Source organism: Syngnathus scovelli, chromosome 11 (assembly GCF_024217435.2).
Source record: "Syngnathus scovelli strain Florida chromosome 11, RoL_Ssco_1.2, whole genome shotgun sequence".
NCBI lineage: Eukaryota > Metazoa > Chordata > Actinopteri > Syngnathiformes > Syngnathidae > Syngnathus > Syngnathus scovelli.
In genome coordinates this window covers 13,500,997-13,521,490 of record NC_090857.1, presented here as the reverse complement: position 1 = coordinate 13,521,490, position 20,494 = coordinate 13,500,997, and the positions used below count along the sequence as shown (strand labels likewise).

The window sequence follows — 20,494 nt, the reverse complement described above, 5'->3', positions numbered from 1 at the left end:
GGACGCTCTCAATGGTGCCGCGGTAGAATGATGCAGAGGACTGCCTGAGGAGCACATGCACGCCTGAGCTTCCACAGGAAGTACAGGCGGCGCTGAGCTTTCTTTGCCAGTGACGCGGTGTTTGCGGACCAGGAGAGGTCTTCACTGATGTGCACCCCCAGGAACTTGGTGAAGCTCACCCTCTCCACCACAGCACCGTTGATGATCAGCGGCAGGTGTTTTGTGTGACCCTTCCGGAAGTCAACAACGATTTCCTTGGTCTTGTTTACGTTCAGCAGGAGGTTGTTGTCCCTGCACCACGTGGTCAGAAGGTCAACTTCTGACCTGTACCGAGTCTCGTCGCCCTTCGTGATGAGACCCACCAGAGTCGTGTCGTCAGCAAACTTCACTATGCGGTTGTCGCTGTAGGTCGCAGTGCAGTCATGCGTCAGCGGGGTGAAGAGCAATAGACTGAGCACGCAGCCCTGGGGGGCCCCCGTGCTCAGCGTGATGCTGGCGGAGATTTTGTCGCCAACATGCACCACCTGAGGCCTCTGACAGAGGAAGTCCAGTAGCCAGTTGCAGAGGGAGGTACTGAGGCCCAGCTCGTTGAGTTTGCAGATGAGTCGCTGCGGCACAATGGTGTTGAAGGCAGAGCTGAGGTCCACAAACAGCAACCTCACATATGAGTCCTTTCTCTCCAGGTGGGTGAGGACCGAGTGGAGGGCAGAGCAGATTGCATCCTCAGAGGACCGTTTGGCACTGTACGCAAACTGGAAAGGGTCAATGGTGGGGGGGAGAACGGATTTGATGTGCTCCATGACTAGCCGCTCAAAGCACTTCATGATGATGGGCGTCAGTGCCACGGGGCGGTAGTCATTGAAGCAGGACGGTTTCTTCGGCACAGGAACGATGGTGGCAGCCAGAAGACGAGGACGCAATCATACCATCTCAGCACCGGGGAAGCAAAGAGAGAACTGGCAGTGAGCATTGAGTGGAAATGGCGGACAGCAAAAGTTATTGCCATACCAAAACCTGGCAAAGACCACAAACTGCCAGACAGCTATCGCCCAATCTCCCTCCTCAGCGTTCCTTTCAAAATTTTGGAACAACTACTTTTACAACGTATTTCGCCAGGAGTAGAGGAACTTCTTTGTGTGGATCAGGCAGGTTTCCGCAAGGACCGCAGCACAGGAGAACAAGTACTGGCCCTATCCACCTTCATCGAAAATGGTTTCGAGAGCAGACTGAAGACAGGGACCGTGTTCCTTGATCTCACAGCTGCCTATGATACTGTCTGGCACAAAGGCCTCCTACTCAAACTCACAAATGCGCTCCTTGCCTGGGCAACGGCAATAATACAAACTCTGCTGACAAACAGAAGGTTCAGAGTTCACCTCAGTCAGAACACGAGTGCATGGAGAAGGCAGACAAACGGGCTACCACAAGGCTCAGTCCTAGCTCCAACGTTGTTCAACCTCTACATAAATGACCTACCCACCACCAAATCCCGGAAATACATCTATGCAGATGACATCTGTCTGGCATTTCAAGCACCAGACTTCAACCAACTGGAACGGGTGCGCACAGAAGATCTTGTCAAACTGGACCAGTTCTGTAAAACCTGGCGCCTAAAGCCAAGCCCAGCGAAAACTCTTTCCAGCGTATTCCATCTCCATAACGCAGAAGCTGCCAGAGAACTAAACATCTACCTGGATGGACTCAAGCTGAAGCACGCCTCCAACCCAACCTACCTTGAAGTGACCCTTGACCGGACCCTATCTTTTAAGGAACACCTAAAGGGGATGGCAGCCAAAGTTAAATCAAGGAACAACCAGATCTGCAAACTCGCTGGTGTGAAATGGGAGGCAGCGGCGTCCACATTGCGCACCTCGGCACTGGCCCTTGCATATTCTGCAGCTGAATATTGTGCTCCTGTCTGGTCAAGGTCCCCCCACACTCACTATGTGGACACCCAGCTCAACACAACCCCATGAGGTCCATAACCGGGACTGTCCGCTCAACACCACTCCCCTGGCTTCCTGTCCTATCAAACATCCCCCCACACACATATCCAGCGAGAAGCAGCCACTCATAAGATGTTTCAAAAATCAAAGACCGATCTATACAGACATCTACAACCCACCCACTGTTCGACTCCCGTCCAGATGACCAATCTGGAAGAACACCCCACCAACCGATTTCACCATCCAGTTGGCTTGGAAAATGGAATGGGAGTCCAAGAAGGTCCCAAATAAACACTTGGTGCCAGAACCCAACCATCAGGTCCCTGGCACCAACTTCTCAAGAAGACAGTGGTCCACACTCAATCGTTTCAGGACTGGACATGACCCCTCCTTGGCCAGCCTTCACAAATGGGGCAGTAGCCCCACCCCACTGTATGTTTGTGGAGAGGAGCAAACCATGAAACACATCATAGAAGTTTGTCCTCTCCACAGACTTAAAGGAGGGTTAGTCACCCTCCATACAGCAGACCAGGAGGCAACTGCTTGGCTTAGGGACTTTGCATTCGCTAAATAAATAAATAACCATAATGTAGTGTTAGAGTGAGCACCACTCTTGCTACTAGGCTGGCAGAGACACTGATATTTCCCATTGCCTAGTCAGAGTGGGGATCTTATGGATTCCATTCTTCACCAACATTGAGACGCCCCGCCCTAAACGACGAGGTCCTTTTGTAGTCAGACTTCCCCCCACTCCGAAAATAGGGTACAGCACTCTCTGTAACGTCCAGTGGTTGAGGTGAAATTTCGCTGGGCCTTCCAGCAATGTTCAGTGCAGTGGGGGTAGCCAGCAAGACTTGGAATGGCCCCTCCCACCATGGCTGGCCCAGTTTGTCCTTTTTGATGACGTTTATGTCGTCCCAGTCTCCTGGCTTGGAGCAGTTGTTCACCTGTGGGGAAGAAAGATCAGGCAGCAGTAAATTTGCATTTGACACATCTTTCAGTTTGAGTGCTCTGATCATGCTATCTGCCAAGGACTGTTCTTCGTCTGTTTTTTGCAACTCTTGTAGTCAATTGTATTGCTTTGTTGAACTGAGCAAATAGGAGTGTTTGCGGGAAGAGTTTGAGCACTTCCTAATGATTCCTCCTAACCAAAGACCATTTATGACAGGGGCTATCCCATTTATTGCCTCATGGTTTAAAGGAGATTCTCTGATCTTGGTTGGATTTGTACTAGGGTAATGGACATTAAAAGTCCTACATCAGATGGGCACTTTGTCCACAGTTTTTCAGGAAGCCCAGCCAATTCCCCCTCCTCCTTTTCATTCAAACAAGTGTTGATTAGCCAGGGAAGCGCATAAGCGCGTGCCCTTAACACCTACACAACTTCCTCATAGCTTATGTAGTCACTTTTCAATCGTCTTCCCATTGCTTCAAGCAAAAGTTTGAAAAGTTTGAGAAAATATTAACTTAATGGTATGACGCCAAATGTATTTGAGAATCCATATGTCGTAAAGTGTTGTATTATTACTTTCATCTTTCATTATCTGTCCTACTACCGCCCTCCTTCTGAGGCTTGGCAACGCCCATGCCTCACACCTTGACAAACTTTTAGTGAGAATGTGTTCTTTACTACATATGATTCTATCATCATTTAATTTGACTTTGTCCAAAACGCTTCTCAATTTCCCAGTTCACACATCTTCTGCATGTGTTACTGGTTCTCCATTTTTTTCTCTAGTTAATTATCAATCCAAAAGCAAACTTTTTTTTGTCTTCTTAGCATTCAACTTACTCAAAATCACTCTTTCTTCAAAGTTGCTCTACTAATTTTCCATAGTAGTCGCCAACAACTTCAACCATTCAACCTGTATTTTCCTTTCATTCAGGTAATCATTCATCAATGCTCATTTGCATCTCACACACAGTCTCCAAAAAGGAGTCTTTCTATCACATTGGTCCCAATTTATCCAAGCACTCCACACAACATGCATATACCATTTTCAACTCAAGGTCCCTGAGAGAACAATCCACCAATCCCCAAAAAATTTAACACAAACAAAACTGCTGGCAAATTAATCTGAATTTTTTGTTCGTTTTTAAATTTAAAGAACTCAATCTCTCAGATTTAGCTCACATATAGAAGATTGTATAAACTTCCAACACAACCAATCAATTATTCCTACTAAATGTAGCATTGCAATGTCTCAAATTCACAATTTCGCCTCATCCAATTCCTGAAAGCATGTTCTGTCGTTTTTTTTTCTTTTTCCGAATTTCTCATGAGGGCTCCACACTAACATGCACTAGTGTGGATCAGTTTCTGCACGCAAACAGATTTCTCTCTTTTCCGCTCATTTATAGTTTTCAAAATTGTTTCTGTTTTGCGGTGCAATTTGGGTAGACCACAGTCTAGTAAATGTCTTTACACTAAAGGGTTAGCCAATTTCATCATTCTAACACATACGCACACACATGCACAGCTCTTGCGCACGAAAGGTAGGTCCCAGCACCAATGACTCGTCACAGGCTGGCCATTTCCTGCAGTCAATCATGAGCTGGTCCCTCCCACGCACGCGAGGACAGCACATTCTAATTTTGTATTTATCTTTTAGAAGCAATTTGCATTTCTTTACCACTTCATTTGCAAATTTTAACTTTAGTGTGCACACAATTTGATCTCTGGTAATTTGGTCATACAAACAGCATTGTCATACTTCTTATATGGACAGGAGCTCTGATAATCTAAAAAAAAAACAAACAAAAAAATTCTAATAATCTGACAATGACATGTTTTGCTGTCATATGGGCATTCTTTCTTTCTCTGTATGAGCATGAGCGGTCAAAGGGGAGGAAGCTTGTCATGCTGAAAATGTGACTTTTCCTCTGTCTCCTCCTCCGCTCTTTGATTGGTTTTGTTTTTTTCTAAAACACTCTTTTGACTAGTGTCCACATTTCCCTTAGTTCCAACAGTTGTCAGAATCTGATGGGGGTTTTGAATTGAATGGCGGCCTGCGGCCTTTTTGGTCTCTAACTCTTCCTCTGCCCCTTTGGGAACTTTGGAAGAAGACCGTTGTATCTTCATCTAGATCAGGCATGACAAACTCAGTTTGGCTCTGGGGCCGGATCCAGACTTTCTGTTCTCAGGTGGGCCGGATCAGTAAAAGAATGTCAAGTCCAAATATGTTGCTTTGTTTTTCAGTACTATGCTTTATCATTCAGCCTACATTTGTAGCCTACCCTACATATTATAATCACGGATGACAAGGAATCTTTTCTAAGCACAACACATTTTTTTCACAAACAATGAAAAAAAATGATTTCAAGTCAAAGTCTCAAAGTCAAAGTCTCCTTTATTGTCAATTCCTCCGCATGTCAAGACACACAAAGAGATCGAAATTACGTTTCTCACTATCCCAGGGTGACAAGACAGAGTTCACAACGCACATACAAGTAAACAACACAGGAAAAATAAAACAAGAAGATGAACAATAAGAGTGATAGCACGCTAGCCGCTCCCGATGCACAGCAGAGTCCGGAAAGATGACAGTCAACCAGGCCACTGTGAACACGAGCACACAGCAGGCACGCACTGTCCGGTTCGTGGATCCTATCAGGCGAACGCAACCCATCTTGTCGTCCCGCGAACGAACGTACGCCAGGAGAATGGAAGGCACGGCTGGCGAGCTGGGTTGGCCGCAAGCCTGGCCCGACGTCTCCGCGCTGGCCCCTCTTCCGCTGCTTCGCAGACCCGCTACCGACGCATCCCAACAATGCTCTAGGACGGAGCAGTCCGAGCTCACGACGCAGTCCAACCAGGGGAGGAAGAGCAAGCCAGTCCGGCGTCGCTCCATGGCGAAGCAGTCCGAGCGCCCTTAATCTCTCCGCACCAAAGTCCAGAACGCCATAAAACCCACTTCCGCCGATGTTGAGCAGAACATGCCCGCCGCACTAGTAGCACGACGTATCACACGAAACGAACATACACAAAACTGCCGGACAAACACTCAGTAAACACTCACAAAACACCGAACGGGACAGAGAGTTTGGTTTATTTGGTTCACTGGTTTATTTTAACAATGACGTGAATGCAGTTTTACACCTGAACCAACTCACCACACTTAACAAACTCAAGTGGGAGTTATGAAAAAAATATTCTCGCCTTAATTGTCGTACTGCTTTGAAATAAATAAAAAAAGAAATACAAAATAAAAGTTATAGCAGTGCATGCTTATACTACATCCGATCAAACTACTAGGCTGGGCCTACTGAAGCTGAGAATATACTGCACAATATTAACTGTCTTTAATATGAAACCAGATTAATCTTATTTTTAGTGATCTGTATTAATGAGTGCAAACAAAAAAGTATCAATATTGGGTGTCAAATCCTGAGTAGCAGCACATTTAACAATATCATTCGTGTTTATTTGTTAACCTTGAGCGCTGCTTTGTTTTATTATTGTTCATTACAGAGAAAACCTGTTCACAAAGATAAGTAGTCCCAAACATGGATAGAACGTTTGCAGCCATGGCTGTTAATTTGGGGTAACCTGGCACGAGATATTGATAAAACGTATCCGATCCCACGGACCCAAATTTATCCTTCATAGCGGAATCGCACTTGCAAGTCAATAAGCTCGAGTTGAATGTCAGCTGGCATATCAGAAGGCTTCACTGTAAATGGCGAGCGAAAAAAGCCAAATTTGTTCTCAAGTTCACTGAATACCTGAAACCTCTGCTCAAACTCTCGCAGAAAATCTGTTATGTTGTCTTTATATTTTTTCAAATCATTATCGCGACGGTCCGGTGCCTCCGGACGAACAGCTGTGAGACGAGAAATGCGCAGAGTAACTTCTGTGAGTAAATAATGCTCAGTCCATTTTTCCTTGAAAACTCCGCACTCCGTGTCCACTTTTCTTTTTTTTGACAGTGCCATTTTGGGAAGGGTGTGTTGACCGATAACTTGTGGTGAATTGTGAAGCAAGATTAACGGTTTGATTTTAGTACTAACTCGTGTCAATGCCGCTGGACGTGAGCTCTTTTACACATTTACTGCCCTCCCGTGGCCAGAGGGAGCACTTGGTTTGTATTTATTTAAAAAAAATCATAACTTTTGATAGAAATGAGCTAGAGACTCGCTTCTTTTTTTTGACATACTCAGAAATTTATGCCGGGCCGGATTAAATGATCCAATGGTCCGGATCCGGCCCGCGGGCCGTATGTTTGACATGCCTGATCTAGATCATTACCATTATCATCTAGATGAAATACATCAGAACTTTCGCCTTTTTTGATACTTGCAGCCACTTTTCACCTTTCTATCTTTTGTCTTTTGGATTTGTTTTCTCCTCTCTTGTGAAGCTTTCAACCACACTCTAGCACAACTCAATTCTCTCTCTTTTCTTTCCTTTCTCAATCCCTTTGTCTTCCTAGCCACACTCTCCTCCAAAAGTTCTACCACAACGTTCCACATTTCAACTTTCAACTTTCCTTGTACTCCATACTTTTTCTTCCACTTCGGCATTTATTGCATACAATTAAGAAATCGACTCGCCATGTACTTCTCATCTCATTCAAGAGCTAGAGATTTACCGTTTTTATTTCCCATCTTAATTTGGTATTTTAGGTTTATACAATTTTTTTTCTAATTTTTTCTTTTTTTCTTTGAGGATCCTCAATGCAGGTCTAAATTGATGTTTCAACAAACTACTAGCCTGTGTTATTGCCGTGGATCAATGCTAGAACTGTTTTTAGTCAATTTATCCTACCAGTCACACTCTCAACCACACAAGTTTCTTATCCCTGCCTACGCAAAGTCCTCTTTTAAAAAAAAAAGAGCTGCTTCTTCCGGAGAGGGGACTCTACAACACCCCTTCCTTCCCTGGGAACTAGAGACAACAGTCCTGTTACCCAGCCCTGCCAACGCGAAGTAGTATTCTTTAGAACAGTGGTTGTCAAATAAGTGTACATGGAGGTACTCTAGGGTGTACGTGAGATTTTACAAAAATATATACCGTAATTTTCACACCGGAGTATAAGTCGCACCAGCCATAAAATGCACAATACAGTGAAAAAACCCCATATATAAGTCGCACCGGAGTATAAGTCGCACTTTTGGGGCAAATGTATTTGTCAAAATCCAACACCAAGAACAGACATGAACCAGCATCAACAGGCTAAACGATGCGGTATGCTAACGTGACATATACACAAACGAGGAGCTGAGAACGGGCCTGAGTAACATTCAGAGTTATTCAAATAAGTATTACATAAATAACACGTTTATCAAACCATCTGTGTCACTCCAATTCATTAAATCCATCGATCGTCCTTTATGTAAACAATGCCGCGTATGCGCCACATATGCGCCGCTGACGTCGGACTCGTAAGTTGCATTTCTAATTATTCCACAGACCCATATAACGATATATAAAGTATATTTCAAATAACTATCATATAACAACAATATTATCAAACCATCTGTGTCACTCCTAATCATTAAATCCATCGATCAAATTTCCCGTCCTTTATGTCAACAACGCCGCGTGCGCGCCGCACAGCTCGAGTATACAACTATATTGTAGTGTTAACAAAGTACCAGGAAACACGTGGCTTTGGTAAATGGCTCCTTATTTAACAAAACAAGAGTTCAACGAGCCAACAACTACTGAACTGTAACGATAAAAACATATACAAGTTGCTACACGAAATAAAATATATCAAATAACTATAACATAAATATGTTTTTCAAACCTTGTGTCACTCCACATCATTAAATCCTTCAAACGTGGGGCCCTTCATCCCGTGATAGAATCCTTTATCCTTATGTAAACAACCACCGCGCTGCTGACGTCACTTGCAGGTCAAATGACAGTAATCCCTTGCTACATCACGGTTCGTTTATCGCGGTTTCACTACATCACGGATTTTTGAACTTTGAAAATTTGCGAAAAAATTCAGATATAAGTCGCTCCTGAGTATAAGTCGCCCCCCCACCCAAACTATGAGAAAAAAAACGCGACTTATAGCCCGAAAATTACGGTAAAACAGTTTGAGAACCACTGCTCCAGAAGAGCCACTTCATCCAGAGGGGGACTCTACAACACCCCCTTCTTCCACAAGACTTAAGGATCTTCTGTCCTGCCTATTTACTTGTAGTTTTCCCCGTGCACTTTTACCTTTTACGCGTTTCACAAGAACACAATCACACAACTTTAGGGCTTTAACTTACTTGTCCCCTGGTTCGTTGCACTGCCGGATCCCGTCAATCCACCTCTGTCAGACGAAGGCAGATCTAAGATGCTGGCCCAGCGAAGAATTTTCTTCCCAGGTCTTTCTTTTCCAGGTCCTCCTAATGGACGCTGGCTTGTCGACAATGCAGCACGTCGTCCTCCGTCAGGCAGATGGCGGGCATGAGAGAATCCGGGTCACGCCACCAAAATGTTAGAGTGGTGCTCACTCTAACTTATTTTGCAAGAACCATACGGGAGACAGTTGCTTCTACTTACAAACGTTTCTACTTACAAACCCGATCACGAAACCAATTAAATTTGTAAGTAGAGGTATCACTGTATGTGGTGAAAATCAATAAAAATAATTCAAATTCATTTACAATGACACGTTAACAATATGAATAATTTATGATGACAAAATCTGAGTAAACAATCTCAATTACAAAAATGAACGGCATCTATAATCCATCACACGAATGCTTCCTTCTAACATTTTGACCGCCTGGCTCCATATTAGGCGATATAGTTTGCGATACGAGCTAGCAAAACATCAACACATACGTGCAAGCCTTACAATTTTAAATACACACACCCAAGTGAGACTCGCACGAATCCGCATGCACAGGCGTGTACACGCTCTGAGCAATTGCCTTTGGGGTATTCCAAGAAGAGGTCCAACTTTTCACTTGATGCATGAGTCAGTCTCATTTGGGTTCCTGCGCGTTTCATTTTGACAGAAGAGCCGCCAACTTACTGCGGGATGGAAATTGCTACCGTAACATCACTTTCCGGTACAAACTTTCCATTTTCTTGTCCAAACACGGGCGGCGCTGCTCAGTGCTTATGAGTGGTTGTGTCCCAACCCAAAGGTTGGGGTTTCGATCCCCAGCCATTGTGGCCATGTCGAAGTGTCCATGGGCATTGATTGAACCCTCAGTTGCTCCGGATAGCATGTCATCAGTAGGTGAATGAGGAAGCAGTGTGAAGCGCTTTGAATGCCAAAGGTAGAAAAGCGCAATACAAGTACAACCTATAAATGGCAACAATTTTGTTTAAGGGAAAATAATATGGGGCAGCACGGTGTCGGACTGGTTGGCACGTCCACCTCACAGTTAGAAGGGTGCGGGTTCGATTCCACCTCCGGCCCTTCCTATGTGGAGTTTGCATGTTCTCCCCGTCCCGTGTGGGTTTTCTCCAGGCACTCCGGTTTCCTGCCATATCCCAAAAACATGTCAATTTGGATTGAGCACTCCAAATTGCCCCTAGGTGTGAGTGCGAAACAACCATTCGTACGGTTGTTTGTCTATGTTTGCCCTGCAATTGGCTGGTAACCAGTTCAGGGTGTCCCCCGCCTACTGCCCGATGACTGCTGGGATAGACTCCAGCACACCCGCGAATCCTGTGGGGACAAGCGGTATAGAAAATGGAAGGAAGGAAAATAATATGCCTTATATAATTTTACATTTTGCGCTTTCATTTTGAAGAGCAGAGCTCATTTTCTACTACTTCCTCTTTTGGCGACTCTAAACTATCTGATCATGTCTTAGTTTGCGACACGTTCTCCTTGCTTCAAAGTGCAAGGTACTTAGTGGTGAGTAGTGGGGAAGGAAACGCAGGTAGAATGCAGTCATTCCCAGGAACGAGGACAGTTGTGCCGGGCAGTTGGGCTCAGGCAGGCGCAGGATGGCATCAACATTGGAGTGCAGCGGTCAGACGGAAGCCCACGAACTCGATGGTGGACGCAGAAAAGATGCATTTCTCAGCATTCAACGTGAGGTTGTAGCGGGAGAGAACATCCAGCACCTTGGAAAGGCGGTCGCCGTGTAAGGCTGATGTCACTCCATGAACCATGATATCATCCAGGTACACAACCACGCCTGGAATGCCAGCGAAGATAGTGGCTATGATCTTCTGGAAACAGGTGGGAGTGGAGCTAAGTCCGAAAGGCATGCGCGTGTACCTGAAGACCCATATGGGCGTAAAAAAAGCGGTGAGGTTGCAACTCTCTGGGTGCAGGGGAACCTGCAGGTAGCCCTGGCGGAGATCAAGCTTTGAGAAGACCGCTGAGCTGTGAAACTTGGCTGAGAGCTCCTCTGTTGTGGGCAGCGCGTAGTTATCACCGCTTTGTTCACCTGCCTGAGATTGATGCAGAGACATAGGCCACCTGTCTTCTTCTGCGCCACCATACGGTTGGCGATCCACAGCGATGCGTCCACCCGCTCAATGATGCCTGGTCCAGGACAGGGGTGCCCAATACGTCGATCGCGATCGACCGGTCGATCGCCTGGCCACTACTGGTCGATCGCGTGACGTTAAAATGTTTTTCGTTTTTTTTCGCACTTGACGCGTGCGCAAACAACGGCGCTAACAACACAACACTAACACGCTAGCTCGCGAGTTCCCTCCAATTGTCAGAACCCTGTTTTTTCTCTTAAATTTAAGAAAGGGTATAAAAATGTGTGGGGCAGCTGGACATAGTAAAAAGATTAAAAAAAAAAAAATACCGTAATTGCCGGACTATAAGGCGCAACGGATTATAAACCGCACCGGATTATAAACCGCACCAGCTAAAATTCAGTTTTATTATATATATTAATATATTATATTATTATATATTATAATATTTCAGTTTTTTTCTTACATAAGCCTCACCGGACTATAAGCCACACGTGCACACGAGTTTTTTACAAAGAAAGACAGTACATAGAAAGCCTTTTTAACATTTTAATAACATACTTGAACATGTCTTTCTAAACATTGCCTGTGACGCAGCAGTAGTACCGCAGCAACGCGGAAGTCTGCACGCGAGTTATTAGCAAAGAAAGACTGGACACAGAAAGTTTTTTTAAAGCTTTAATAACATACCTTAACATTTCTTTCCAAACACTGCCTGTGACGCAGCAGTAATACCTCAGCAACACGGAAGTAACACAGCAAAGTCACTGAGACGCGGCGGTAACACAGCAGCAATACAGCAGCAACACGTTAGCACGGCACTAACGGGCTGGTTATAAAAAACATACCAGTAAAAGTAAAAAAAGAGCCGTCTTCATCTTCCTCCTGTTAGATATCCTTCGCCTCACACTTTCTCAATCTCTCTTTCGTCGTCGGTTTTATGCATTTCTTCGAGTGTGAAGAGGGTCTGTTCATGCTAATCTTATTCATGCACGAAGCGCTAAATTACATTAAACTAGCGAGCGACACGTATAGCTTAAAAGCGGTATCATATGCATTTCTTTTGTCCCCCATAATGACGGTTTGTGTATAAAAGTTTCCTGTCTTTGTGTGAATGCGGGTGTGTGCGTGATGCGCGAGACGATCAAAACACAAACTGGCACGTCTTCTTCGGCGCATTATCTCTTCTTCGTCTGTCTCGCTCTTGCTTCCTGCTAGAGCGCCCCCTGGAGACCGGAGGCCGAAAAAATCCATAAGTACGGTCCAGAGTAGACACAAGGTAATGTCAGCAACATCGACTGCCTTTGGCTTAAAAGCGGCATCATATGCATTTCTTTTGTCCCCCATGATGACGGTTTGTGTATAAAGGCTTCCTTTCAGTAATGTCCGTCTTGATCGCGTTCTGCGTGATGCGCAAAATGTAAACACAAACTAGCACGTCTTCTTCGGCGCATTATCTCTTCTTCGCCTGTCTCGCTCTTGCTTCCTGCTAGAGCGCCCCCTGGAGGCCGGAGGCTGTAAAAATCCATAAGTACGCCGCGCCGCCGGTTAAGGTTCAAAGTAACCTTCTGAATAAAATGCTCACATTCATTACAACTTGTTTTTGGTGAGCAAAATGTCAGAAGAATTGAATTTAAATGCTGATTGATTGGGTTTTAATACAATGCAGATGGTCCAAACAGCGCCACTGCTTTGTGTAATCTCTGAGTGACATGGCAGAGTAAGAGAAACGGTTTAGAGCACAGGTGTCAAACTCAAGGCCCGGGGGCCAGATACGGCCCGCCACATCATTCTATGAGGCCCGCGAAGACAAATTGTGCATCAAATTCGTGTGTCATTACTAGAATTGCAAATTGTCTTCACTTTTAATAATATATTTTTTTAAAAATATTTGACCAGTTTTTACTCGTCTGATTTGAAAACGAGTTATTGTCAGTTTGTTTTGTAGCTTTTACTGTATAGAATAGTGTTAAGAGTAAAAGTGATCAAGTCATCACAAAAATCACGCACCTGACTATAAGCCGCAGGGTCCAAAATTTTGGAAAAAAGTCGCGGCTTATAGTCCGGAAATTACGGTATCACATTCATAGGGAATGGGAGGAGAACTTTTGTTTCACGATAACATATATATATATATATATATATATATATATATATATATATATATATATATATATATATATATATATATATATATATAAAGAAAATGGACTGAAAGAACAAAGACAAGATGGACGCATTTGAGAATGGCGGACGGTCCAGCCCTGAATCATCATCATGAGAATCTAAGAGGAGAGACTGCTAAAGACTTGCACGAGTCACATGAAGTCAAACTGGACACATTGCTAAAGACTGCTGAAGCATTACAAAGTTGGTGGAGTGTGGGACAAAAGGGATGGAAGTGTGTTTGGGTGCTGGGGCAGACATAACTGAGGAGTTTTGATAAAAGAGGGAATAATAAGGCTGCTTATTGACACTGAAACAGGGATAAAAAACAAAATACATAGATATGGACAGTGAAGATGCACTGACAAATTATACGACAGCGTGATCAGAAACTTCGTAAAGTGGACATTGATCAATAGAAATTAAATAATTTGAGTCATAAATTTTTATATGTAACTTAGCATTTCGAAGACATAATTAATCTAACTGAAACAAATGAAATTTCATAATTGGACCAGTGAAAATTTGGATTCGGGCAACAGAAGGCTGAATTGCTAAACTTAATTGACCTTTATCAAAACAACTGAATTTAATTACACATCAACTGCGACTGATTTATAGGATGCATATTTCAGCTTGAAGGTGTGAGGGGCCATAAGAAAGTTGGAATTCTGGATAGTCAGCAAAATAGTAATACAGTAGGGCTTTAAATAACCAATACAATGACATGACCCTTGCGACAATTGATTTAAATGGCAATTTATGATAGGCACTTGGGGTTAGGATTAACAATCCATCCATCCATCCATTACTGGTGCGGCTTGTCCTTACGAGGGCCACGGATGATTAACAATAATAACTAGAATTATTCATTTCTGTAGAAAATTGGGTGTGAAAGCGAAGAGGCTGAATAAAAATTCGGGGAAAGCTACAAGATTGTTTAAATTTGGAACGTGTTGAAATGGCTAGAAAATTTATAAAAATATAAAAAGAATTTTGTAAAATTGGGCGTGAATTTTAAAGTTGAAAATTTGAAATTTTCCACAAGTGAGAAGTTTTGGAATAGGTAGGCATAAGATGAACAGTTAAAAAATTGAAATGGGTTGAGTCAGTGGAAAAAAAAAAAGAAAAAAGGAAAACTAGAAGAAATTCGAAGGGAAAAAATGAAATTTTGCAAAATTTTACCGCAATGTTGGAAGTGAGGATGTGAAATTTGAATTTGAATCTAGGAGGTTAAAAGTGTAATGGAGTAAATCAGATGAATTAGGTGGAAGTAGTTAAGATAAAAATAAAATAAAAGGAAGAATGCAGAAGAAGTTGAATAATAATAAAGTCAAGGCAATTCAAATGTATTTATATAGCCCACAAGCAAGTCTCAAAGGGCTCCAAATGTACAAAAATTGCCAATTTAAAATACAAGAACAATAAGTGTGAGGGCCACAATGATGATCATGACAGCAAAAATATTTCTAATTGGTTTTGATAGGTACAAAGGGGGAACATGGGAGAAGGTTTTCAAAATTTGTGATATAGCGTGACTCAATTATCAAGAGTAAGTATTTCTTTTTAATTCTAAGAATTGGCATTAACAAAAATGAGAACGATAATCCAAGGTGATAGTGTAAGTGGCAGGAGGAAGCTGTGTGTATTTTTAAACATTATTTCAGTATCATTATTTCTTAGGAGGGTCAGTAATGCTTGTGAGGAGATGAATGAAGGAACAGGGCAACAGTAAAAGGGAGTGCTCTAAAATTTTTTGGTTCTTTGCCAGAGGTAGTTATTTGGAGGGATGGATTTAAACTGAAAGCAAAATGGAACTGTTTAGTGGAAGAAATATGGGAAGGTGGAAATATTCAAGTTACAGCTCAACACAAAGTGTCAAATAGTCTAAGTGTGAGATGTGAGCAAACTAAATGGGGAGTTAAATCATGTTCCAGTATTATGCATATTGGCAAACGATGTGAGGACAGGAGACCATACAATTAGATATTAATTTTGGATTTAAAATAAAAAAGGGAAATTTTAATTGAGGAGAAAATTTTGCGTAGGGAGGGTTCTTTTTACAATTTAATATTGTATGTTTTATGTGTGTGTTGTGGGATGACAGTTTTTCTGTAATGCTGTATGAATGTCAAGTCTGTACTTGGGTTGGGGTTTGTCTATTGTGAATGGTTAACATGATTCAAGGTTGGGGTGGTGTGATCACAGCAGAGGATAACATTCCTCTCACCTGAAAAATATAGAGATACTACAGATTTGAAAAAGCAAGATTGATCAGGGCTCATTTTGGACTAAATATGGGTTTAGGATTACTCTGGGGCACCATTGACAACAAAAGACTTCAATGGAGAAGGCCCATTTCAAGATTGTGACCAGACATGACTATACCAGCATTGACAGTCAAGACTCTGAGCCAAGACAGTGTATGACAACTCTGGACTTATCTGACAGTGTGACGAAATGTATGTGACGGAATTTGTGATGACTTGCTTTGTTTTGATGTTTTACCTAATTGTATTGCAGCCTCTAACAGCAACCCAGGGAGCAGATTGTGCTTTATTTGTTAAACTTGCTTTACTTTGCAGGTTGTCAACTGCAGTCTTGGAGAATTTTGTGTCATGTCTGTGAACATGCATTAACAACTAACCCCTTACTTTTCATAAGGAGTTTGTAAATGTGATCGGTTTCATGACAGGCTCGGCAGGCTCCAATTTTCTATTTCATGCGTTTGACATGCGCCCGTGTGTGGATTATTATTTTTATCATTATGAATTTTATTTTTTGGTATTATGGATGTTTATTGTTCGGAGAGCTGCATGCACAGCTACAGGTGGGTGGTGGCTTTTGTTCATACAGCCATGTGAGATGCTGCCAGTCGAGTTTCAGGGACTGAGAATTGGTGATTCCAGGCTAGGATGGCATCTGGAGGTACGCCGATGTTAGGTTCAAAGTGCTAACTGAATATCTGAATAAGAGAAAAGGGTCAGCAGACAAAAAACAAGTGAGGCAGAATATTGAGTCTTTTCTCGCGAGGAGTGCAATCAGACTTACAGCAATCCGACTACACTAAAAATCTATTTTACACTCCTCGCTCTTTTTATTTGGAATGCCCTACCCACAGTGTGAGACGATTAGCCCTTAAGGGGGGGGGTAAGAGATTGTGGCTTCGTCTCGTAAGAAACAAAAAGTAACGCACAAAGTGTTGCGTGCAGATATGGCTATATCAGCAAAACAGTTTAAGCGATATTCTGAGAGATAAAAAGAGAAAGTGACGTTCTTTAAGGAAGATCAGAAGGTTCGTGACGCATTGTTTGACGTGTTGTTTTCACGATCTGTTCTGGTGGACGCTGAGCTGTCAGCAGCATCTTGTTTGACACAACCGTCATCTCGCCCCTGACCCAGCCGTAATCCTTCTGTTCTGTTGTACAAGATAAGAATAAGCAAGGCAAAGCAGCAAGCATACTGAACAGTAATATTGTGAATAAGTACTCATTAGAGAACGCATGATAACATATATATACAATTTTTCTAACAATTCCCCCCTGTTTATCATAAGTTCTCGGGGACTAACTTATCACCCATATGGCCACTTCAAAAGATTTTCAGCCAAGGGATCACATTTCGCAAGAACTAACTTACACTTGGGAGGAAATTGAGTCTTAATCGTCAAAGCCAGAGTCACGAAACAAATCGGACAGGTTTACCACAATGGATTCGCTGACAGAGTCGTCACTAGAGAAAGAACTCCCGTCGATCGAAAGGTCATCCCTTTGGAGTAACGGAAAAGTCTCAGCTGGTGGAGAGATAGCAGTTGTAATTAGCTTAATAATTAAGGATCGGAGACAAGGAATGCAGCAACATCCACACAGGGTTAAAATGGCAGAGAAAACGGCAATGGAGACCAGGACCGAGGAAACCAGGGTGCGGTACTTTCCGAACACGTTCAACCAGTCGGTCCAAACCTCCGTGTTCACCCCACTGTGTTCCTTCATCCTCCCATTCAAGGTCCTCAGACCCTCAAGGGCCCGGGACAGGCTTCCGTCGGCTGCAGTATTATTTGGAATAAATGTGCAACATTGCTCACCAAACATGGCGCAGACACCGCCCTCTTTTGAGAGTAGCATGTCAAGGGCCATTCGATTCTGGAAAGCCATGAGGGAAGTAGCGGCCAGTTGGGAGTGGACCGCCTTGAAACCCGCCTCGGTCCAATTTCCAAGCCTCTGCACGTTGTAGTGGATGTAGTTAATCCTGTCAACATTTTTGTTAAGAGTACACCACCAACACAGGGCGGATTCAAAACCAGCTGCTATCTGATTCACCAGCTTATACTCAGCCGGTACTCCTCTAGGAACACCAATGGCATCTATGTAAGTTGGATTAGCTGCGCCCTGCCATTCGGCGTTTCGCTTCGTTCTCGGCCAGTATTTGGGCACTACGGACTTAGCAACAGATGTTAGATCATAAGAGGACATTGGTATCAAATGAACAGGAAACAATAGGGTTACCAAAGCGCAAATTCCAGAGCTGTTTAAAGGTAACCTATCATAAAGTTTGTTACTATTACACCAAAACCAAATATCACTACGAGCAATGGGCAAAAAAGGGGCAGTGACATTGGTCATGGACTCACACCATGGAGTAGGTAGGGCGCCGAGCTTCTCACCAGTACCAGGTAATCTAATGCATGTAAAATTACCCTTAGCTACATCGGACGAAAAAAGGGGTTTATATTTTGTCATAGAGGCAACAGGGTAAACCTTATCCCATTTAAAACAATCATGAGTGGGTGAAATGGATGAGTTTAACATTAAAACAACAGCACACTTAGGAACTATATTTGCAGGTATGATTTTCAAAAGAGGTCTTGGACCCATACATGCAATGCAACTGGTGTTAGCCATTTTTGCGGCTTGCTCAGCCATAAGAAGCCAGTTGTTGGTTTGACCGCTTATTCCTGTGGAGGCTACAAAATAGCTGTCTATATCAGTGAGGGGCATACTTGTGATTTTTGCTCCTGCTGACAAGGTGTAATTATTTGTAACGGGACGGTCTACGATCGACATTGTTTTGTTAATGCAAATAGCAATAGGAAAGTGGGGATCAATTCCAGAGGACCAAGCCCACAGTTGAAAACCCCAACAAGAAGTGTTAAACAAAGTGGCATTTGGAGGACGAATTTGACCATCAGGGAGTGTAAGAGTCAAAAGGAGGCTTGTGCCCTGATTTTTCAAAGTTACTCGTTTAGCAAAGAACACAGCCTCTTCACTGGAACCAGAGGGCCAAAAATCTTGCGTTTGTGTGGTGACAAGGGTGCCCCAGTCGGTGCTAACTGGGTGACCAGTTAAATACCACCAATATCCGAGCCATTTATCCCCAGTAGTGGGGTGACCATTTCGAAAACCTTTCAAACTTTTCATTGGTAAAATAATAGAAGAAGATGTATTAGGAGCCACAGTAAACATTAATGAGTTATTGTAAGTCCAAGACAAAAGCCATGGTACGCAAGTTGGAACGCGGACGGTTTCTGGTGTACAAACAACATGATCGAAAGGGGATTTTGTGTTGCGCTTATGTCTAGCAATTTTTCCCCATGAGCCATATTGATTAGAATCAGTGTTGGTAGTTGCCTGAGAGAAGAATGTTCGAGGCTCATGGTACTCTATCCATACGAATAAAATAACCCCCGAAAAAAATATAATGGTAACACAAATCAGCAAAAGCAACCAAAAGCAAATGGTAGACTTTGCGCAGGCTACAGCCCGATTAAAGCACTCACCAAATGACTCTCTAATGCTCATGTTTTTGGATCTCCTCAGAGTCAACACCCTGAGCTTCGGGTTGGTGTCTTGGAAATTGGCTTCTGCTAGCTTTCGTGTCAACCCTGGATCTTGGCACCAGGATCAGGCACTATTACCAGACTTTGCTCACCTTCCGTACTTAGGTTGGGTCTGCGGAGATCACCTTTTTACAATGAGATAAATGAATCCATGTGTTGCGTTCGGCTATTTTCAAAGCATTAGGTGTCGTGAGTAGTACCAAAAAGGGACCTTCCCACTTGGGTGAATGCCAATTCTTCCTCTTGATACTCTTGATCAAAACCCAGTCTCCCGGTACCACTTTGGGGTCTTCCTGCGGAGAAATGGGTTCATCATCAGTGTTATTGGTTGGATTCTTTTAACGTTCCAACATTTTTCTCATGTAATCAGCTAATGTGGCTTCCTCGGGGATCTCCCATGTGTTCTTGAACTGAGGAAGCCTGTAAGGTCTTCCAAACATAGTTTCATAGGGAGTTAGCCCTGTTGTACTTGTAATATTTATGTACATTTTGACCAGGTCTAAGCACTGAGTCCATGGTCGTTTGGTTTCCTCCATACATTTCTTTAATCTGTTTTTTATAGTCGCGTTAGATCTCTCAACAAGGCCAGCTGATTGTGGATGATAAGAACAATGGTTCTTTAAATTTATGTGGAACATTCTCCCAATGTTATGCACTACTTGATTTACAAAGTGTGGACCATTGTCGCTGTAAATTTTTTCTGGAATACCGTACCTTGGAATGATGTCTTTGCATAAGGCTTTTGCCACTGTGAGTGCATCAGCATGTTTGGTAGGAAATGTTTCTACCCATTTAGAAAATGCGTCTATTATGACCAAACAATATTCTTTCCCTTCACATTTATGTAATTGAATATAATCCATATGTATTGTCTGAAACGGATACAATGGAGTCGGGTATTTCCCTCTCTGAGGTCTTAAATTGCCTTGTGGGTTGTGTTTAGCACAGATCAGACAGGCTCTGCAAAATTGTTGTGAGAAAGCTGCAAAGCTGTATGTTGTATAAATAGCTTCAACTTGTTTCACCATACCCCCCGTCGAGACATGGGTGACCCCATGACTCGAAATAGCAGCCCATTTGAACAAGTTACGAGGCAAGATAGGTTTGCCCAAAGGTCACACAAAAAGACCATCAGTGTTT

The 20,494-nt window shown here is 43.1% G+C and overlaps 1 long non-coding RNA gene across 1 annotated transcript in view; it reads left to right on the top strand.

Moving 5' to 3' along the window:
- Positions 1–13,585: 13,585 nt before the first annotated feature.
- LOC137840744 (uncharacterized) overlaps positions 13,586–20,494 on the top strand; it is a 40,951-nt gene continuing 34,042 nt past the window's right edge. The window contains exon 1 of the long non-coding RNA XR_011087728.1: positions 13,586–17,750. This is a non-coding gene — a long non-coding RNA (uncharacterized lncRNA). The remainder of the gene's footprint in view (positions 17,751–20,494) is intronic.